The 24147-nt window shown below is 38.4% G+C and overlaps 1 protein-coding gene and 1 long non-coding RNA gene across 4 annotated transcripts in view; one reads left to right on the top strand and one right to left on the bottom strand.

The window, feature by feature from the left end:
• NELL2 (neural EGFL like 2) overlaps nucleotides 1–24147 on the top strand; it is a 173985-nt gene that overhangs the window by 124826 nt on the left and 25012 nt on the right. The window lies entirely within an intron of this gene.
• Nucleotides 16565–17325, bottom strand: LOC137097189 (uncharacterized). Its single transcript, XR_010910035.1, has 2 exons — nucleotides 16849–17325; nucleotides 16565–16805 (listed from the first exon to the last, which is right to left on the bottom strand). It is a non-coding gene; the product is annotated as an uncharacterized lncRNA (long non-coding RNA).

Genomic DNA, 24147 nt, shown 5'->3' with positions numbered 1-24147 from the left:
TAGCACAAGAGGGAGCACTAGTGCGAGACTACAGAACTTTAGGGCGTCAAGGGAGCAGGCTCCATACCTTATGCCTCCATTCCTCATTCTCTTGTCCATTTTGGGAGATTGCTGTCTGCTTTGCTCTAGCCCACTTTTAGGAACTTAGGATTTGGTGATTTTTAATCCTGGTATGTTTGGCTTCGTGAAAAGAGAGAGGGAGAGAGAGCAAGAGTGGAAGGGAGACTGGAATAATTACAATAGGAAGAAAATTATGCTTCTGCCTCTTCACTTTGTGCTTTGTGTTTCCTTGCCACAACTTTGTGCTTCTACCATTTTAAAGTTGATGTTTCTTTTTTATTGTTTCACATGAATGTGCATTTATACATTACTTGTTATTTATAAAGTACATTTTCTTATTTAAAAGCACGTAACAAAACAAATTAGGGTTGGGGGTTGGGGGTGCAGAACGGATTAATAATATTTCAGTGGGAAAATTCACTTTGAAATAAGAGCATTTTGAAGAAATCAGTCACGGAATGAATTAAACTCTTAAGTCAAGGTATCACTGTATTAGAGCTTTCTTTCTTTCATTCATCCTTTTTTAAAACTTCAAATATAGTATCCACTACAAAAGTCTCCACCACATTGTTTGGTCATATATTTTTTAAAAACTTAAAAATTACTGACTTGGATACAGATTTTGAGGAACCCCACTGCCTATATCCTTCCATTATGAAAACTGCCCACTTAGTCCTGTTTCCCACCTTCTAACTAACACAATACCTTTTGTTATTGAAATTTGATTGTAGTGGAATGTATTCACAGGTATATGTTTATAGAAGTACAGCCTTAATGTCTTTAAATGGCTATAGGAATTAAATGACCACATAACACTGCTATTTCTAACACAGTAACAATAGAGAAAATAATTGCAACAGAAAGATTTAAGGAACAAGTAAGCCTGGTAAATCAGATATTTAGAATCATAGAATTATAGGGCTGGAAGAAACCACACAGACTATTCAGTCCATCCCCCTGTATGCAGGAAAAGCACACCCACCTTCTGTTTAAAAACCTCCAAAAAAGGAGCCTCCACCACACTTTGAGGCAGTGAGTTCCACTGTTGAACAGCTCTTAGAGTCAAGACATTCTTCCTAATGTTCAAGGTGGAATCTCCTTTCCTATAATTTGAACCCATTCTTCAAAGTCCTAGTCTCCAGGGCACCATTACATCTCTTGATCTGGACGTAATACTCCTTTTGATGCCATCCAAAATCCTATTGCCTTTTTAAAGTTTCTGCATAACATTTTTACTAATGTCCAAGTTGTTCTCTACTCAGACTCCAAGATCTCTTTCACAGGAGCAGTTGTCAATTATCTTGTATATGTGAATTTATTTTTTTCTTCCAATGTTTAGTATCCTACATTTCTGCTTGTTGAAATTCAGTTTGTTAGTATTGGCCCAGCTCTCTAATCTATTAAAGTCATTTTGAATTCTGGTCATGTCTTCTGGAGTCTTAGCTATCTCTTCCAATTTGGTGTCATCTGCAAACTTGATAACCCTTTCGGTACTAATGTTGGAGAGTGGTTCCTGGTCAGAGTGGTCCCTGGTAAAAAAAAAAGGTTGAGAACCACTGATCTTAGTCATTAATAAAGATGTCAAAGAGAACTGGGCCTAGGAACGAACCTTGCGACACCCCGCTAGTCATTTCTTTCCAAGCTGAAGAGGAAACATTGGTGAACACCCTTTGGATTCAGTCGCTCAACCAAATTACAAATTCACCTAATAGTGGTATTGTTTAGCCCACATTTTACTAGTTTGTTTTTCAAGAAAATCATAGGGGACCTTGTCAAAATCAAGATATGCTACATTTACTTGGAAGTAAATTCTCCTCTTTCCAGTTTGACTTCCTCCCTAACAAGTTTTTTTAAAAAAACATTGCAGTCCAAGGGACAAAAGCATAGGAAGATTACTGCTGACACCAAATTTGCTTTTTTAAAAGTGTATGTACATGAAAATAGCCTATTCTCTTCCCAGTAAATTCTGAAGGGGTGGGGTGGGGGGGGGGGGAATAAAAAGCTAGAGGCAAATTAATACAAACTCTGCTTTCATCTATTTTGAAATAAGAAAGAGCCATCATTTGTCTTAAATGGAAAACAGGTTTTATTTTAGAGAATGAATGAAGAGAGAACTTTATTGGTAGCTGTATTCGTGTGCATTTTTAGGAGAAATAACAAACATCCCTAAAGATTATTGACTCAGCATCTAAATATAGAATAGTATCCTCAATTAGTCTTTCTCTTTAATGGGCATTGACGTAGTCAATGGTGTGTGTATGCATATATATATATATATATATATTCCATTTTAAGCTGTTCAAGCATGCACACAATTCATTTTGCCTAATTAGGTACTCTGAATCATCATCTTCAATTGTTACACGTGTCGTATCTTTTGATGGTATTTGCTGGATAATAAGAAATGGTCATAGCTTTGGTTGTCGGGAAGTCAGTGATTGATTAATTTCTGACAACAAGGAAATGTTAACAGGGCTACATGGTGAGGCATTCACTGGAAAAAAAATTCGTCCATAATGTTTCTATCTCATTTTGGAGCACTGCTGTTGCTACACATGAAATAACACAATTGAATTTCCCTTTGCTGGCATTTAGCAGGACCTGTAGGGGTGTACAAAAATCAATGGGGGATCAGGAGTGTGGAAAATTACATACTCAAAGAATTAATGAACTATAATTCCATACCACGTTCTCAATCGGATTTTGCTTCCTTTTCATTCATGGAGCTAAATTACTTTTCCTTGGATGGGGTACTTTAAGAAAACCACAGTCATGACTTCCGGTGCGCGAGCATGGCGGAGAGACGGGCACCTTAGAGCTCTGCTAGTGTGCCAGCCTCGACCAGGCGACTGGGTAGAGCACAGGCTCCCTTCCCACCCGAGGATCGAAGAGGGGGGAACAGCGAAACCAGGGGTCCCACCGATAGTCTAGAAGGAGACCCTCTCCTCAAGAGGGGGCCGCCAAATAGACCCGGCAAGGGACCCAAGGTACGGCGAGTCGCGGCGAGGCATCTGGGGACTATCCCCACCATATCTCCTGCCACGCGCTATCTTAAAGAGACCAAAGCCTGCAAAAGTAAGTAACCCGAAAGGTGTCGGGCGAGGAGGGAAGAATTCCCCTAGAAACGGGAAGGAAAAGAGGAGAAATGACTGGCTAGGTGGACAATTACGAACGCAGCGAGATTTAGCAAGATTATAAGGGAAAAGAACCCCTGAAGAGGGAATTTCAAACCTGAACCTTGATAATTAACTCTGATATAACTTTGATATTTGATACAAAATCAACAAGTACTGATGGAGAGAAAAAAAAATAACGACTGACCTTGAAGAAGCTTTGTTGTGTCTACGAGATCTGCAGACTCTGCGCAAGCGCCAGAGACACGAGGCAACAGAACGCGAGAGCGTATGAGAGTTGCGAGGGAACGCAAGACCCTGCGTTCTCGCGGGACGCTGGAAGGAAATCCCGGGAACCTCTAGAAGCAACACGAGAGTCTAAACAACGCGGGATTTGGAACGTGACTGAACGAGAGCTCAAACAACGCGAGACGTGGAACGAGACCTCGAAACTTAAATAAATAAATAAAATTAGCCGCCGGGGATATAAGAGCGGAAAGAGCTGTGTGAGAGGAAGAGGCACGAAACGGAGAGTGAAACGGAGCGGAGGAGAGCGGCAGAAAGGCGCAAGACGCAAGAATAGGAGTAAGTACAAGAGAGCAGATTACAGAATAAAATAAACAAATAAACTAATAACAAAGGGGTCAAGAGGTAAACTCAGGATAACCCAGGATAAAATAAGGTACAGCCCACATAGAGAAGAGAAGTAAATAAAGGCAAGGCAAAGATATATAAACACATAACTTATAACAAATAAATAACAAATAAAGAAAAATAAAATAATAAGAATAATAATAACAAAGAGAAAATACAATAAAAGAAAAAATAAAACAACCTATTAAAATTAATGTAATTTAAAAGTTAAAACAAAAATTAAATGTGGGCTGACCTTAAGAACCTAAACCTGTTTCAAATAGGTTCACCCAGACTGAAGGAAGAAATGGCGACAGGGAAAATAAAGAACGGAAAAGAAGTGAAGGAATTGAAAGAAGCAAATAAGGAAGCAAGCAAAGAACCACCCAAGGAACCAAACAAAGAACCACCCAAGGAACTAAATAAGGAGGGAATCAATACCCCCCGGAGACTGTCTATAGGCGAAAGTGGAGGCTTGAGAGAATTACTAAAGGAGATCAAATTAATAGGAAAAGAACTAAAAGCGATGAGCGATAAACAAGAGGAATACCAACAAGAGTTAAAAGCGATGAACGAAAAACAGCAGGCGTACCAGCAGGTGGCACAGGAACAGATGGCAGAAATAAAGAATGAAATTAGAGCTGAATTAGGAGCCATGAGGAAAGACACAGAAGAAATGAAGAAGGAGATAGAGGAAATGAAAAAAAAAAAAGAGGACCAAGAGAAGAGACAAGACAAGACAGAAGACAAAATAGAAGCTTTGGAACTATTACACAAAAAAATACAATCAAAACAGGAGAATATAGAACGAAAGGAGATGGAATATCAGATAAGAATGAGAAATGTACACGAAGAAAAGGATGAGAACATAAGGGACATCGCTACGGAAACACTCGCAGAATTGCTCCAATGCACCAAACAATATATGGAAGAACAAACAGACAGAATCTACAGAATTAATACAAACTATGCAAGAAAGAATAAAACGGACCGGGATGTCATAGTACAGCTAACAAGGAGATCAATGAGAGATGAGATTCTGAGAGCTAACAGTGGAAAATCAATATATTACAAAGGGAAAAGAATAGCGATCCTGAAAGAATATCCGACGACAGTAGTAAATAACAGAAGAAAGTACGCATTTTTAACAGATGAACTGAAGAGGCAAAACACAAGATTCCGCTGGGAGAAAGACGAGGGCCTGATGACAACCTATAAAGGCCAAAAATATTGGATTAAAACATTAGAGAGAGCAAGACAGTTTTACAAGGGAATCAGAAAAGAGGAATCAGAAGAAGAGGAGGAAGAAGAGGACGATGAACCAAAAAGAAAACAAAATAAGAGAACACGCTTTGTCTCTCCAAGTAAAGAGGAACTCGAGCTGAGAAAATATAATCTGAACCAGCAAATTCAAAGATACATAACAGAGGAAAGGATCAGAAACCAAGGAAAACAAAAGGAGGCACTAGAAGAAGAGGAACGAATAGAGGAAGAGGAACAAAAGGAGAACACAAAAGAAGAAAGAGAAGAAAGAGAAGGAACGGTACAATAGAAAGAAATAAAGGACTTTATTAAAATGTATCCAAATTTTAAAGTTTTCTGTAATAATGTTAACGGTTTAAATGGCCCTAATAAACGAAATAAAATATTTAACAATCTAATAAAAAGAAAGTTCCAAATTATTGCCCTGCAAGAAACGCATATAGCCAGTAAGCATGTCGCCCACTTGGAAAATAAAAAACTAGGTAAATTGTTTTATTCGTCAGCACTTGAAAAAAAGAGGGGGGTAGCCCTGTATGTTGCCAGCCACATACCAGCTGATCTAGCCTTTAAGGACCAGGATGGAAGGATGGTGGGGGTTCTCATCAATTGGAAAAATACTAAAATATTAATCTGTAATATTTATGCCCCAAATAATGCGAAATCAAACTTTGTGAACCAACTAGAAGCAAACATAACAAAACAAAAATTTGACAAGATAATAGTGATGGGAGATTTCAACAGTGTAGTAGATAAAAATCTTGATAAATCGGCAAACAACGATAAAACACCACCGGCGAAGGTGGCCCTTACCCCTAAGAAGCTTATAACCATGATGAAGGACTTAAAAATGGAAGATGTTTGGAGATTAAAAAACGAAAAGAAACAAGATTACACACACTTCTCGGCCAGACACAAGAGCTGGTCGAGAATAGATATGATCTGGGCCTCAATCTCTCTCATACTAAACACCAAAAAGATAAAAATTGCCCCTAGAACAGAATCAGACCACTGCCCCATCGAAATGGAGCTAAAGGAGGAAGGGAGGAAATGGAGATGGAAACTGGACGATAACTTATTAATGAAAAAAGAAGATATAGAAAGAAATAAAGAGATTTTAAAAGAATATTTAAGAATTAATGATACGTGCGAGACGAACATTTTCACCCTATGGGAAGCCAGTAAAGCTGTTGTACGGGGTCATTTTATTCAGCAAAAAGCCAGAAGAAAAAAAGAGAAAACAAAAAAATTAAAGGAAGTTATGGAGGAAATACAAAAATATGAAGAGGAGCTGAAGAAGAAACCCAACAGTAAACCAATAGCAAAAAAACTAACATTACTACAAAAAGAAAGAGAATATATAGAAATGGAAGAGAGAGCAAATGAATTGAAATTTATCAAAGTGGACCAGTTCCAAAATGCTAATAAGCCGGGGAGATGGCTGGCGAGGAAACTAATAAGGAAGAAAGAATAAAAATATATTGCCAAAATCAAAGAAAAAGAGAAGACATACATAACCGAGGAAGAGATAAGAGACCAATTCACGAAATATTACAAAAAACTATATCAAGACGATCAGATAAAGAAAGAAAATATTGTCCAATACTTAAGCAAGAAGAAAATTAGCAAAATCTCGGAAGAAGATAGAGAGCTATTAAATAAAGAAATTTCAGAAGTAGAAATAAAAGATGCAATTAAGAAACTAAAGACAAATAAGTCCCCTGGGCCCGATGGATTAACTGCAGTGTATTATAAAACAATGGTAGAGGAAATCGTACCAGTCTTAAGAAGAGTGTTGAACGAAATAAGAGAGAGGAGTGAGATGCCAGGAACGTGGAAACAGGCCTATATACATATAATACCTAAAGAGAATAAAGATCCCGAAGAATTGAAAAATTATAGGCCTATATCTTTATTAAATCTGGATTACAAATTGTTTAGCAACATATTAGCGGAAAGGCTCAAGAAACTCCTAGTAAACTGGATAAAAGAAGAACAATCGGGTTTTTTACCAAATCGCCACCAGAAAGATAACGTAAGAACCATCATTAATTTGATAGATTATTATGATAAAAATATTCAGAAGGAGGTCATGTTCCTGGCTTTGGACGCTGAAAAAGCTTTTGATAAGATTAATTGGAACTTCTTTAAATTTTTGTTAAAAGAGATGGACATTGGATTCTATTTTCAGAACTTCATTGAAGCAATTTACAAAGAACAATATGCAAAAATTATAGTAAATGGCCAGGAAACCAGACAAATAGAGATAAAAAAGGGAACTAGGCAGGGTTGCCCGCTCTCACCATTGATATTCATATTGACTATGGAAATATTACTAAACGAAATACGAGAAAAAAAAGAATTGAAAGGGGCTACAATTAGAGGTCAATCATACAAATGTAGGGCTTTCGCCGACGACGTTATTTGCATAATCGAGGACCCAATCACAAATTTGGCAAATTGGCTCGAAACCATCGAAGAATTCGGAAAGGTAGCGGGTTTCAAATTGAACATAGATAAAACAGAGGCAATAACAAAAAACATACCGAAGAAAAAATTAGAGATAATACAGGAGAAATGGAATATTAAAATTAAACCAAAAATTGACTATCTGGGAATCACCATCACGCCAAAAAACGCACAACTCCTTCAGAATAATTACATATCAAAATGGAATGAAATAAGGAAAGATTTGGAAAAATGGAAGAACTTAAAACTATCATTATTGGGTAGAATCTCCTGTATTAAAATGAACGTCTTGCCAAAGATGTTATTTTTATTCCAAAACCTACCAATCATAAGGAATCAGAAAGGAATAAATCAATGGAATAAAGATATAAAAAGATTTATATGGCAAAACAAGAGGGCCAGGATAAATTTTAAGAATATAACGGACGACAAGAACAGAGGGGGACTAGCGATGCCGAACTTAGGGCTATACTCAGAAGCATGCGCGCTATCGTGGGTTCTGGATTGGATAAGACTAAAGAATGAGAAACAGCTGAATTTAGAAGGATTTGACCTTAGGAAAGGCTGGCATGCCTATGCCTGGTATGAGAAAAGGAATATAGAAAAAAAAATTGGTAATCATTTTATCAGAGCCGCGATTATAAAAACATGGGAAAAGTATAAAAAAAGAATTTATAACAAAACCCCACTGTGGGTGTCCCCCCTTGAAGCGTGCCAAAGAAGGGAGCTGGGATGGACAAACTGGCCCTCCTATAAAGAAATACTAGGAAAAAAAGGCCAAGAGATATTCTTGAAGCCTCAAGAGGAAATAAAAAGACTTTTCCCTAACGTGAGCTGGCTACAATACAGACAACTCAAAGAATATTTCATGATGGACAAAAAAATTGGATTTATGCTAGACGAAAACGGGTGGGACTAAATCATTAGAACAGGAAAGAAAACAATATCATTAATTTACAAAAAGCTATTAGAATGGAACACGGAGGAGGAAAAAGTAAAGGAATGCATGATAAAATGGGCCAAAAATATTGGGAGATCTATAGGATTGGCGGAATGGGAGAGTATTTGGACGAAGAAATTAAAATATACAAAAGCACAAGACTTAAAAGAAAATTGGTTTAAGCTATTTTACAGATGGCATCTAACTCCACAAAAATTAGGGAAAATCTATAGACATCTAAATAATAAGTGTTGGAAGTGTGGTGAGATCGAGGGCACACACTACCACATGTGGTGGCAGTGTAAAAAAGCTAAAACTTATTGGAGAGGAATTCAAGAGAGATTACAAGACATACTGAAGATAGAAATACCGCTATCTCCGGAACTATTCCTTTTAGGGATTACGGATGAGAAAATAGACCGGAATTTGGACAAACTTATATTTCTGGCCGTAACAGCCGCAAGAATTTGTTATGCGAGGTACTGGAGAAAAGAGAAGACCCCGGAGATCGACGAATGGGAATTAAAACTTCTGGAAGTAAAAAATATGGACAGGTTAGGATACCTAGTAAAAAAATACAAAGGATATTCAGAAAATGAAACAGACTGGACACTAGTAGAAGAATACTTTAAACAGAAATGACCCAGAACCAAAATAAGGAGGAATAAAGATCCCGCAGTCAAAAGGATAAAAGAAAAAAGAAATAGAAGAACAGAAAATGACAAGGAAGAAGGAAAGAAAGAAAAGGCCGCTTCCCGCCAAAGTCACCAGGAAGACAGACCAAAGGAAGAGGGGAACCTCATCTCAAGGCTCCTAATTTTCTTTTAAAACACTTATATATCTTTTCTGCACCTTTCTACTTCTACTTACCCTTACCCACCCCTTCCTCGACCCCTAACTCCTCGCTCCTTTTCCTTTCTCTATTCCCATGCTTTCTACCTCTGTACCTCTTCCCCCCCCCCCCCTGCTTGTTTTAAATTGCAACGTTTTCTTTTAATCATATGTATGGAAAATTTCAATAAAGATTATTTAAAAAAAAAAAAAGAAAGAAAACCACAGTCATGTTCATGCAAGGTTACTGAAAGCCCCAATATGTCGTAAAAGTAAGTTTGCTTTTACACAACGTGACATTGAAAAATATTGTCGTGAAGAGCAGTGTTAGTTCATCACAGTGAAACCCTTTGGAAATGGATTTGCTGTAACTAATTTCTTACTCATTTTGAGAGATTAATGCTTTCTGATGATTCACGTGAACTTATTGCAGATCCGCAGCCTTCAGCCATACAAGAAAAGAATATCCATTACCTCCTCAGATAAGATTCCGACAATAGAGCCAATGAAAATAGAACTCCCCCATTTTCCCATATCCCCTTTTTTAAAACAATCACCTATCGGAGAGTAACTTTATTTCCCACCTCACCCTGGTATTGCACTCTCATCCATTATGCTGGGTAGTGAAAATTACATTCTGGGGAGTCACACATTGCTTGTCTCTTTCCACAAATGAGAATATTTCATAACACATAGGAATGGACTGAAAATCTTGTTATTCATATATCTGGCAAATGTCCTTGAAGTATTTGGTGTCATGATGAGAGTATAGGGCTGGGACTTTGGGACATTCACACTGAGGTCCACACCATGGCTTAAAACTCACTAGGGCCAGTTATTTGTTTTACTTTGTCCACTTGAGGGGGTTGGGAGGATAAAAGAGAGAAGAGAAAATAATCTTGAGCTCACTGAAGAGAGAGTAAGACATAAATGGAACCAAAATAAGGTTAGATAAATAAATGAATAATTTTCAGTGTGCTGGAACTGTGACAGGAGGACTTTGGAGATTTAGGGTTGTTTTGTGGATTATTGATGAGCAGTGGCAACTTTCTTTTAATTTATTTTTTTAGCTGTAGAGAAGCTTAATTATGCTGTTAGCTTTGCTGACCGTAGGCAGCAACAATAGCAGAGCATTTCTCAGTGACCCACAGCTGCCTTTATTTATTTATTGCATGTATATTCCACTTTCCTCCCAGAATTATTTCCCTTTGAATTACCCTGAATAACACTACAAAATGTAACATGCCAATCCAAGGTAATTCCAAGGAGGAGAAATGGTTGCCGTTTACCATCGTGAAGAGCTTCTCTATTACCACTCTGTCTGTAAAATTACATTTTTCTGTGAGACTGAGAAAAGAATGGAACCAATCCACTGTTGTTGACTGCAAGAAAAACATCCCTCAATCTAATAAAAAAATTTATACTCCAAGCCTAATATTTGACCAAAAATATCCCGGCACCTGCCAGTTCATCACTCGTGAGTTGAGTCGAGTACTTAGAGGACCATTTCATTTCAGCTGTACCAAATACAGAGATTTTCAGGGTCATTTCCATTTAATACAGGACTTCATGTTTAGAACAAAAACCTTTCTTTATTCTAAAAGAACGGTTTGCACAGAGGGATGTAAATAGTAGATTTGTAAAACTGAATGGATGCACGCAAAGGATGACACACTTGGGAATTTGTAGAAAATTTAATAACATTTTTCCTTGGTTCTGTGTGTGTAGGGTCCTGATCTCTATCTTGTACCAGTATAATGGAAGTGGGTGGGAGACAGGAGAATAGCTAGCGCTTTTTGCTTTGATGTCTTTTGTTCAAAAAAGGAAAAGTGATTCAGCATTAGTGATGAATTCACAAGCTCCACTGCCTAAAAAAGTAACAAAAACAAGGTCAAAGTGGAAAATGTTGAATCACTATGGTGGAAGTGCAGGTGGGCAGATGGGCACACTGTTCTGAGGCACAGTGCACATTAATTTCCCCAATATTTATATTTTTAAACATTACAGAATATCAGTATGTGTGGAGGGATGATATTGGAGAAAGATTAATTTGTCACTATTAGTGGCATACTAATACTTGGGGCCACACTAGCGTAGTGGGTTGCACTGCTAAGTTGCAGAACCTGCTGACTGGAAGGTTGGTGGCTCAAATCCATGGGATGGAGTGAGCTCTCACTATATGGTTCAGATATGTGGATGACACTTTCACCATTTGGAGCCATGGAGAAGAAGAACCAAACAGGTTCCTGGACCATCTGAACAGCATCCACCCAAGCATCCAATTCACCATGGAAAAAAGAAAATGAAGGAAAACTGCCATTTCTAGATGTCCTAGTTATCCGCAAACCAGATCAACAATTGGGTGACACAGTTTACAGAAAACCTACACACACAGATAGGTACCTACATAAAAACTCCAACCATCACTCAAGTAAGAAAAGAAGCACAATTAAAGCCCTGGCAGACCGTGCAAAAATAATCTGAACTGAACCACTTAAACTGGGCTTTAAACTGGGCTTTACAGGCCAATGGTTACTCCACCTCAGATATCAGAAGAGCTGCAAGACCGAGAGCAAGCCACGAGATTAAAGACAAAGATCCACCCAGTGGAAAAGTGTTCTTGCCATACATCAAGGGAACCACTGACCGCATAGGGAATCTGATGAGGAAACACAACATACAAACTATCTACAGACTCACTAAGAAAATCCAACAAATGCTACGTTCAGCAAAGGACAAGAGGGATCCTCTCACTTCTGCAGGAGTCTGCTGTGTACCATGCAGCTGTGGACAAGTCTACAAATGCAGCGCCCAAACACGAATCAAGAAACATGAAAGGCACTGCAGTCTACTTCAACCAGAGAAGTCAGCCATAACAAAGGATGAAACCAAAGAGTGAAAGAAGGAATGAAAGAGGTAGAGAAGGAAGAAAGGAGAGAAAGGGGAATGGGAAGAAAAAGGGGGGAAGGAATAGGTAGGTACCTCTCTTTCATAAAAGTCCAGATATCTACCTCTACTTCGAAAATTCTTACTATAGGCCACAGAAATGCAGGCAGGGCACAGCTAGTACCATATAAACAAATTTGCATCACTTGTTACAGAATTTGTAAGGAAAATAGAACCTCACTGGCTTTAAAAAATGTCAGTCTCTATGTACTTGTTTATGCAGCGTGTAGCATTGATATCACTGCAAGAAAGCCGAAAGACTGATTGCTTGTTTAAACGCAGGAATAGGTCCCATATATCAAAATCCTTCTAGGCTGTTATGTCTCCCAAATGTGGGGTCTAAAATCCACACACAATATTGAATAAAGCACATGATTGAAGACAGTAGTGTCTTCAAGAATGCTGAGGTCTTGATACTCACTGAAAGGCAACACAGCTATTTGGACTGTAATGCACAGAATCTGCAACATTAAAATGAAACATTTTATGACAATCCTCAGATGATTTGTAAATATAGGTGTAGAAATAAATATTGATTGTCAGATAAGTTTCATCTTGCTAGTTTGGACCTAAATCTGTCTATCCTAGACAAGGTATGCACAGAAATTAGATACAGCTTTGAAACAGTACCTGCTATTCTACACAGCTAATATGAACACATGTTGTCACAATTTGTTCCCCAAAGATATTTCAGATTTAGCTATTTTTGTGATAAGCAGTGGTGCATCTCACAGAAAATGTGTACTATTAATTTTGAAAGGATTGAAAGGATCTAATATTAAAGTTAATTGGTCCAAAAATTAAAATTTGGCCTCTGTGACAAAATATTAGACTTCTTCTGAGACTTCTTTTGGGAATAAAAGTCAGGGTACAAATAAAGTTAATTATCACCACCAACTGAGTACTTTGAATGGGCATTCAGGGGATTGTTCTATACTTCTAAACCTGAGGAAATCTGCATCTGAAAACAGATTTAGGTCCCATGTATAATACCATATGATGCAGTTTGAAACTGCATTACCTTATTTCAGGGGTCCTCAAACTTTTTAAACAGAGGGCCAGATCACAGTCTCTCAAACTGTTGGAGGGCTGGATTATAATTTGAAAAAAAAGCAAACATGAATTAATTCCTATGCACACTGCACATATCTTATTTGTAGTGCAAACAAAACCCACTTGAAAACAATACAATAATTAAAATGAAGCACAATTTTAAGAAATACAAAACTTATTAGTATTTCAATGGGAAGTGTGGGCCTGCTTTTGGCTGATGAGATAGGATTGTTGTTGTTGTATGCTTTCAAGTCATTTCAGACTTAGGTTGACCCTGAGCGAGGGCTGGGTAAATGACCTTGGAGGGCCATATCTGGCCCCCGGGCCTTAGTTTGAGGACCCCTGCCTTATATGGTCAGTGTAGACTCATGTAATAATACTGCCATACAATGCAGTTTCAAACTGCATTGTATGGCAGTGTAGATGGGATCTTTGTCTGCAAAAGCTTATGCTCCCAACTATTTTTCTCGGTTAGGGCCCTTCCACACAGTCTTATATCCCAGAATATCAAGGCAGGAAATCCCACATTATCAGAGTGTGGACTCAGATAACCCAGTTCAAAGCAGATATTGTGGGATTTTCTGCTTTGATATTCTGGGATATAGGGCTGTGTGGAAGGGCCCTGAGTTTCCAAGGCTCTATAAGCCATGACTGCATACTTCTTAACCTAGTTAATATCCATTGTTTCAGCCCTCCATATTTTTTTTCCATTTCTGTCTTCTCATTTCCTCTTGGCTGCTTTTCATGATTTGACCCTTTCACAAAGAAACATATATAATTTAAAAATGCATGATGAAATCCTATAGTATCTTTGGGGCTAGTGAGAGAAAGAAGAGAAAATATAGACAAAATAGCTAACTGTCTCTGAATAATTATTTGACTAGTCATATAGATAGATAATAATTCTTAACCATTTTTGTTTTAATATTTACTGAAATATTCACAATCCACTTTTGTTCTAATGTTGTACACTACATTTTTCCTAATACTGTATGATACAATGCCATATTCAAAAGGAATGATAGTATCGTAATGTCCATATTAATTATAATTATCATCCCACCACTCTGCTATCACATTGTGGTATCTCTGTTAATAACCCATGCTACCATCATAAATAAGATTAAAAAAGGAAACAGCATCCTGCATTAAACTCTTTTTTTTCCTCCAACTGAATGCATATTGGAATAAAAAGATATTTGCGTGTCAGCAAAATGATGACATGGAACGGGCCAGTCCAGCCTTCCTTAAAATGGAAACAAAGCAATTGGTTTCATGTGCCAATTCTAGGCACTCAAGTAATTTAAGACTCCCTCCCTCACTTCCAGCTTTGCAGACCCCAAAGTGCATTAAGACAAAACCAAGAGCAACTTTTGGGATCTGGGGTCTTCCAAGTGGCTACTACAATATAAATATGTTTCATGGCACTTACAAAGCTTCACGTCAGCATCTTTTGCCATTGTAATATACTTGGCAAGTGCTGTATATCTGCTGCCACTTTTAATCCCTTTGCTATTAATTAGAAAACCTACTTTGTAGTCTGGCAGTTGTGTTAAATTGTTGCAATAAAGCTGGCCATTCATTGCGTGTCTTTTTCTAAATGAACTAAATGGTGAGTGAAGGTAACACACAATGAAAATGTCTCATCACGTCTTCATCTGTGTTCAAGATTATCATGAAATAAAATGATTACTTTCATTCAGAGTGTTTTCTCTTTAGGTAAAGGTAAATGTTTTCCTCTGACATTAAGTCTAGTCATGTCCGACTCTGGGGGTTGGTGCTCATCTCCATTTCTAAATCAAAGAGCCGGCATTGTCCATAGACACCTCCAAGGTCATGTGGCTGGCATGACTGCAAGGAGCGCCATTATCTTCCTGTCGGAGGGGTACCTATTGTTCTAATCACATTTGCATATTTTCGAACTGCTAGGTTGGCAGAAGCTGGGGCTATCAACTCCAAAAGGGAATTAGAGTGGCTTTACAAAGGCAACAATTTGATGCCATATTCATAACAGACGTAAAACAAACATATACATTGAAACAAGAATTTAAAATCATATAAAGGTCAAAACACATTATTAAAACCACACAATCATCTAATCTAAAATCCCCAAACAATCTGAAATAGAGAGGCCTGGATTAGAGGTTGAAATAAACCTTTTTTTGGACAGCTTTTCCAATCATCATACCCAATTATATTGTATGAATTGCAGCCAATTAAACAAACTTTTCCAAGGTGGGTCAAGTCAATATACAGGAGAATTAATAAAGAGCAAATTCTTCAAGCACTGCTGTGAGTTCGTCCCCTTCACATGTTTTTGCCAACAGTTAAAACAGGTATTTTTATTTATTGAATTTATATCCTGCCTTTTTCCTAGTACAGGATTCAAGTTTCCCAGTATGGGATTCTTAGGCGTAACACCTAAGTATGTCTGAAAATATATCCCCAACTTCCACTAGCATGGTAAAGTAGATATAGAATTCATTATGCGTAATGAAATCACTGTTATTAAATGGGAATATCCTCAAAAGCTAACTAGCAGAAGTTTTGCAGAATATTCAGAAGATGAGCTTGTTAACGTTCATAGAGGGAGTGAGCAAGATTGTTCTTGGCTGTTGCTATAAATTGGCTCCCAGCAGTGCTGAGATGTGTTAGTTTTGCCTATTTCTTTTTTAATGTCGCTACTTTGCTCAAGACTTCATTTTGTCATAATATTCTTTTCTGAGATTGTCTTTTCCCCCCAAAAAAGGATTATTTCTTCTATATGACAGTGTTGTACTGCCATTCATTAGATAACTTTGCTGCTTCTAATAGGTCATAGCTCCATGACAGGCAACATTTTCCAGTAAAATCTTAATTACCCATCAAATCACTTGCAATTCGATGGCTACAAAATATTTTGCTAGAAAAGGGAAAGGAAGTGCTGCACAAAAACTAAAAAAAAGAAGAAGCAAGACTACTAGAACATTGGTAGCAGTGTGCTACTAATACTTTATGAATTTGGGGGAAATTTTGGTGGGGTGGTGAAAGGAACCAAATTTACCATCAAGTTAGAAAGGAGGCTGTTCAATCGCACCTCCTCCTTTATTAAGATAGTAATAACTTAGTAGTAATTATACTGTATGTATTGTAGCGTGACTGGAGATAAGAATGTAGATCTATTTGGTCACTTTCCCCTGCGTTTCTGCCACCACGTGAGGTAAGTTACAATATTATGAGAAATGGCACACTGGACGCAGAATTGATGGAGATGAGGCAGTTTTCAAACAAAAGTTAACAAGTTTATTGAGCACAAAGCGTGTGGTTGCAAGTTGTAACTTCTCTTATAAAACTCAGAATAATGCTTGGTTAGTTGAATGTTACACTCTTTCAGGTTATACAGTATCTTCCTGAGGTGAAGCACTTATTACAAACCAAAGTTTCAATACAGGGATGTCTCCCTTATCTGATCCTCCCCTGATCAGATACTTAATAAGCTTATTCTTTAGCCTTTCTTTAGACTAACGGAATACTGGTTATGTTTCCCTTATCAGCCTCTCTAACCTAAGAAACTTCCAGTAACTTAATCTGGCTTTCCAAAGCCTCGAAACTTTGCTTCACAATTCACTCTCTTACAGCTATAACTTCCTAATCTTTCCTCTATCAATTCCTCACCCTCAAATCTTAACTCCTGACTGCTCACTCCTCTAAACCTAAAACCTAACTCATGACTGTTCACTCCTCTAAACCTAAACCCTAACTGAACATTAACTGTCGTTTTTCAAACTCTCCCCTCTAAGCTCCTCCCACTTCTCTCTCTAGCCTACATCGTCTCCATGGCAACGCACTCCTCTCAGTTAAGCCGCTCCAGCATTAGTGCAGCCAATCTAAACACAAATACAGTTAAAATCATACAATTTATAATCAACTTCTGTACAGGTGGTTATGGCTTTGGTCGGAGTGTAATTGAGGCCCCTTCAACACTGAATAAAATCCCACATTATCTGCCTTGAACTGGGTTATATAACATTGTGGGCTTAGATAACCCATTTCAAATTAGATATTGTGGATTATCTGCCTTGATAGGTAAAGGTAAAGGTTTTCCCCTGACATTAAGTCCAGTCATATCTGACTCTGGGGGTTGGTGCTCATCTCCATTTCTAAGCCAAAGAGCCAGCATTGTCCATAGACACCTCCAAGGTCATGTGGCTGGCATGACTGCATGGAGCACTATTACCTTCCTGCTGGAGCGGTACCTATTGATCTACTCACATTTGCATGTTTTCAAACTGCTAGGTTGGCAGAAGCTGGGACTAACAGCAGAAGCTCAGACCACTCCCCAGACTCGAACCCATGACCTTTCAGTCAACAAGCTCAGCAGTTCAGCGATTTAACCCACCACACCACCGGGGACTCCATCTGCCTTGATATTCTGGGTTATATGACTGTGTGGAAGGGCCCTTAAAAATACTAATATAAATATGGATCATGGCAAGATACTTCTCATTAAACCCCATTCATGCTAAAGCCACATAAAGTTACATTAAAAATCCCACTGGTTCCGGGAAGCAAAAGATAATTTTGAAAAATTAATGTGTGTAATGTGATGTCGAAGGCTTTAATAGCCGGCATAACTGTTCTTACCATACATCAAGGGAACCACTGATGAAGCTGATGAAGAAATACAACTTACAAACTATCTACAGACTCACTAAGAAAATCCAACAAATGCTATTTTCAACAAAGAACAAGAGGGATCCCCTCACCTCCGCAGGAGTCTACTGTATATCATGCAACTGTGGACAAGTCTACATAGGGACCACCAAACGCAGCGCCCAAACATGAATCAAGGAACATGAAAGGCACTGCAGACTACTTCAGCCAGAGAAGTCAGCCATAGCAGAGCACTTGATGAACCAATCTGGACACAGCATATTATTTGAGAACACAGAAATGTTAGAGCACTCTAACAACTACCATGTCAGACTACACAGAGGAGCCATTGAAATCCACAAGCATGTAGACAATTTCAACAGAAAGGAGGAAACCATGAAAACGAACAAAATCTGGCTACCAGTATTTAAAAAACTCCAAAATCAGGGTAGTAAATAAAGAACAACACTTGGAAGACAGAGGAATTCCAGACAAGACTCAATCAGGGCCAGCTAACACCTTCCAAAAAAGTTCCCCCCCAAGCAGCAACCAGCCAGCCTTTGAAGCTGTAAGGCCATTAAATGCTAATTAAAGTGGCGAATAGCAACATTCACACTTGCCTCAAGCAGACAAGAGTTCCTTCTCCCACCCTGGACATTCCTCACTTGCCTGGTTTCCAACAGACCTCACAAACTCAGAGGATGCCTGCCATCGATTTGGGCAAAACGTCAGGAGAGAATGCTTCTGGAACATGATCATACAGCCCGGAAAACTCATAGCAACCTAACGTGTGTGTGTTTATGTGATCATCTAAATCTAAATATATAAATATATTTAAAAATAACTAATTTATTTCAAAATCTATATCAAAGAAAATGGGAAAATTAAAACTGGTTGCCATGAACATAATAATGATACTGCAACCTACAATTCCAGAAAAATATTTCCTCTTATTTAGCTGTAGCTTTAACACTCATGCATCGGCTTTTACAGTTTGGTCACCCAGAGTCATATTTTTATTGCAAAACCTGCACAGAACCAGAACTACAGCATTTATAATATTCTTTAACACTGTCGCCTGCTCAGTGTCCCTCAATTGTAGAAACTTGCCATGCTGTATGGATTTTCCCTCCTGCAAAGCAAAGAAATTGCTTGGGACAAACATTGTTCAAGCAAATCTATTTATGCTTGCCATTGGGAGACTTTTTCGTCTTGGGAAATATATAACACATTGGGAGAGAAAAGAATGTACCATGCTGTTTTTCAGAAAACCATGGGCAGTGAAGTAGAAGTGATATGCTTAAGCTGTCGGTAGTTTGGTCCTATTCAGGAGGAATAGAAATGTGTTCCATTGAGATCACACTGGAATTCATTGGGATCAAAAAATACCTAATAATTTAACTCTGCATTTGATTTGATTTCATTTATTCCACAGTGCTTTAGATGTTTTCGTGGACATGGGGTGTTATACACCCAGTTGTGAGGGTGAGGGTTTTTGTTTTGCAAGACAGAGTGCAGACCACATTTCTTTGGAATAGAAAAGGCCACAGATTTAATGGTTACAGGCTTGATAAATAGGCTTGACCTAGAGTATTGGTCCTAATCCAAAAATTGTTGACTCACATTCCCCAGTGGCCACCCACCCACCACCCACCTGTCTATGCATCACTTTTTATATACTTTGATTAAAATAGTATTAAACTACCTAAAGCATCAATTTACAATTACAGCAAAATAATAATAATAATAATAAAGTAGCACAGTACACTGAAAAAAAACTCATTTCTTACAAAACAAAAAATTATCAATAGTCTATTCTTAATGTTCAGCAGGGGTTGGAGGGGGTTTTGCCACCGCCTCCATAGAAGAAGCTAACAGAAAGTTGTCCTTGAAGGGACTACTTTCAGGGGTTGGGAGGAAATTCAGTAGGCAATTCAACCTCCTGGTCATTCAGCTGCTGAACAGTGATCCACCCTCTCGCCCATTAACGTATAGCTGAAGTGGTCACATTCTACGGGGGGGGGGGGGGGGGTTCACCTACCTTATACTGTTTTAGCAGGGCAGTTTGGGAGGTGCGGGTTATTATAGGCATATCCAAAAACAGCAGGGGATTTGAATTTTTTGAGTGTAGGTCAGGAGTAGGAACCCTCATCTATAGTGTAAATAAAGAAGTGGAGCACAAACGCAAAAGGCCTAGAAACTGGAGAATATGACATCAATAAATACTGGGGGCAGAATTCTCCATCACGTTCCCCTTAGCAGCCGAGGGGTAGAATGAAAGGTCACTACCACGGCTTTACCCTCACCAAGTTCATTGCCAAGTTCATTACCAAGTTCATTGCACATTTATTCCTAACTATAACTGATAAAGTTATAAAGTTCAGTTAGGTAATATTAATAAAAGTTGTCAATAGTTAACTCATCCATGTGTGTTGGCTCTTCATTTGCAGGGGTTATGTGGCAAAAACATCTTCATTTCCCATTCACCAGTTGCCCTGCTTTTTAACTAATGGAAATCCATGTATCCAGCCCATGTGCTGATTAGCACTAGAAGGACAGAAGCTGAAATCCACCATGTGGTTTTCCTGCTATCTAGAATGGGACACAGCCATTTGCCTCCAAGTTGAGTGTTCCCTGCCCCCACAAGTTTTCTTAAGGAAATTTTCTCCGATGCAGAGTTTAAATGATTCACAGACCCTGTGTACTCCCTGACTTGGGGATGGGAGAGAGGGTGGATGAGATGAAACCTAAATTCTAACTTATGATTTATTAATGTACTGCAATAATGTGTGTGTATGTGTGTGTATATATATGTAAATTGTTAAAAATATATTATTAAAAATAAAAATGAGTTGTGATACCACTAACAAAGCACTCATCCTTACAAAGTACCAAATAAGCAAGGACAATGCTGACCATTGGGATGGCAGGGCAAGCAGCTGATGTGCGTGGGTGTGAATGAAGTCTTCACTTGCTCCCTAGCAGCAAACAAGGTTGCCTCTGATTGGCTAGCCTTCCCACTCCACACTATATCGGCTTTGGGAAAACAGAAACACCTGGAGCGCAGTGCTCATCTTCACTTCACCTGCCCACAATCTTCAAATTGATGCTCCTGGTGAGTTGGGCAGTGCAGTTTTTGGAACATAAGCAGTGCTGTAGGCAGAGATGGACATTCTTGAGAGAAATTGCATCTACAGCTCATTCGGCCATCTCAAAAGGATATAGTTAATGTCACTCAGAAGTTCGCCAAACTTCGAGGGACAACATATTGTACAGCAATCCCATCCTTCCTGTGGAGGTCTGTGAAGCCTCTGAGGATGAGGACAAGGATTTTCTGGTTGAGCCTGGTGTTTCTGTGAGGGAAAGTAAAAGTGTTTTTTGAGACAATGGGAATGTTTTGGGTAGATCTGTTGTTGGGGGAACAGGCAGTGATTCTTGTGAGAATGAGACAGGGGTTGACTCTGAAAGGAATGTGGAGGAGATAGGTGGGCTACAGATAACCCAGCATTTACAGATCTAAAGGGGTAGTGCGAAACAGAGACAAATTTCAGTTCAGAGACCAAAAGATAAACAAAGGAACACAGGGGTGAGAAAGAGTGATGTCAGGGGCAAGAGGGAGTATTTTTAAGGAATTGGAGTCAATGTTCGGTAGGAAGATCAGTGTTGGATTTTCATGTGTCAAGTTGCTTGTTTTGGGAGCTCTGAGTCAGGAGTTCTGTTCTTGTATAATGTTTTCCTGTTTAAGTTCCATGCTTCCTGTTTGGATTACAAATTTCATTTCACGATTAGAATTTTGTTTCAGCCTTTGGAATTATATCAAGTTCAAGTATCAAGCCTTTGGATTATGATCATGTTCATGCTTTCAAGCTTTCGGATACAATTCTAGTTTAAGGGCTACAGCCCTTGGACTACAGTTTCTTGCTTTTGTCGTAAGTGATTTTTGGAGTTCCTATTGTTGCTTTTTGTTAAGCTTCTGGAAATTTAGATTATGGCTGTATTTTAAAACTGTTTTTCTATTAGATACTCTTTTCTTAATAAACTTACTATTTTTGTTCATCTGTGTGGTGTTTGGGTGAAAAAGGAATCAAGTAGGCAGCTGAGCTGCAAAACTTCCCCTAGTGCAATTCTTATATTTACCTGTCTCCCTAGGCTTGCCAGTCTTAAGCTGGAGAGGACCCGTTGCACCTTGTCATGCACCCAGATAAAAAGTTTAAGAGGCCATCTTCAGAATTTACTCTGGCAACTCTATATTCCCCTTTTCAATAGGAGTAGCTCTGCTTTCTGAGTGGTATAGTTTTATAACCATTGCAGATGGTTATAAAAAAATTCTGTAGGAGAGACATTGAATCAAACATTTTCATCTCTTCTATGTTATAGAGGAATGGGTCATAATGGCAACCTTAGACCGCTGCTACATAGGGTAATAGATTACTGTTCAACAATGACTGTAGGCATTTACAGCAGAATTGGGTTGCAGGCGGGCAATCAGTCATTTCTTAAAGATCAACAGAAATCTTCCATCAGCATATTCATGGTAGATGCTCATACATAGCTGCATTCAACAACTTTGTATTCTGAACATACCGAAATGAGAGGAAAGTATTTCTTTTTTTTATTGACATATTTAAAAGCATTTCATCCCAAGTAATTTTTCTTGTGATATTGGTTTGCCAGTTAGTTGGCAAATAAATACAGAATAGTTATTTTAGCTGTCAGTTTACCAATACTGACATGCAATTCAAAGCTTGTTTCCCCCATCCTTGAATACAATCAGTAGTAGAGCTCATCAAAATGCATGATGCCTATGCTTGCAATGCTCTGCTCATAATTAGGAACCATGCAGCTTCACAAATAAGTTGTTCTGAGGGAAAAAAGCAGAATTTGTATAATTCATTAATGTCAGTTTGACCCAACTCATGTACTCTCTCCCTTGCTATTCCTTGAAAATGAATCCCATCCCTCAATATGAAAACTCCATCATTTTGTATTTTAAAGTCAAGCTGTTAAGTGCCTGCTGAAAAGAGGCATGCACTGAGAAGATGGGCTGGGATCCTGGTTTATCTCTTTAGAAAATTTGCCTGTTTCAACTTGAGTGGAGGATGCTTGCTTTCCTTTGGATATTTTTACTTTGCAGTTCCATAGCTCTGCACCTTCTGATTGACTGTAACTAGAAATTAACCAAATGGCTAACCTTTTCTTCTAACGTTTTCTTATAATTGGATGAAGTGGAGCCATGTTTACTAACCCCGGAGAATTAAAGTTGACCAATAGAAGTATGACTCTTTTTTGTATTGCTTTATGTTTTGCCACATGGCCAACACAGCTATCCCTGAATACATTTGAAAATACAAAATTTTGCCATAAGGGGAAACTTTACCAAGAGGGATCACTCGACTAGAACTTAATTCTTAGTGCCTTTACTTCCAAAGACATAAAACTCTTTCATTTGGGCCACAATAATATAACAATAAAACTTGATTAGTATCCCGCCCTATCTCCCCAGGGGGACTCAGGGCAGATTCCAACATACAATGGCAAACATTCAATGCCTCTATAAAACAAGCAAATACCAACAAAAAAATCCCAGAAAAACCCCACATATGAAAAACAATATAAAACCTAACATCAAATTAAACCTAATATCAATAAATTAAACCTAACATCAATAAATTGAACATATGTAGCTAGACAAAAAATATATAATGACATAAAATCTGAACAAACATACAACCTTAATTTACAAAAGCCAACTGGAGTTGTGTGGGCTGGTTGTGTGGCCAATGATCGTAACTGGGCTGACATGAGCTAGCAGAGCCCAGATACAAAATAGTTATCAACCAGGGCCCAATTCTGATCTCTTATTATCTAATCCTCCTCCTTTCAATATGCTAATGAGCAGAAGTAGGTCTTCAATTGTTTTCAAAGGAGAGGAGGGAGGGGGGTCAGCTTTAGTTCTTTAGGGAGGGAGTTCCAGAGCTGGGGGGCGACCATGGAGAAGGCCCTCTCTCTTGTTCCCATCAGCCATCCCCAGGCTGGTTTGTAAGAGTAGATGTGATTGGTCAAATAGTCTGGACTTGAGCCATTTAGGGCTTTAAAGTAATGACTAGCACTTTGTTTTTAGCCCAGAAGCAGACCAGCAGCCAGCGAAGCATCCGCAACATGGGACTGGATCTCTCCATGTATGGAGCTCCTGTTAGTAATCTGTCTGCC

This window comes from Anolis sagrei, chromosome 5 (genome assembly GCF_037176765.1).
Source record: "Anolis sagrei isolate rAnoSag1 chromosome 5, rAnoSag1.mat, whole genome shotgun sequence".
Taxonomy (NCBI): domain Eukaryota; kingdom Metazoa; phylum Chordata; class Lepidosauria; order Squamata; family Dactyloidae; genus Anolis; species Anolis sagrei.
Note: the sequence above shows the minus strand (reverse complement) of the source record. Positions and strands in the feature narration are given on the sequence as shown.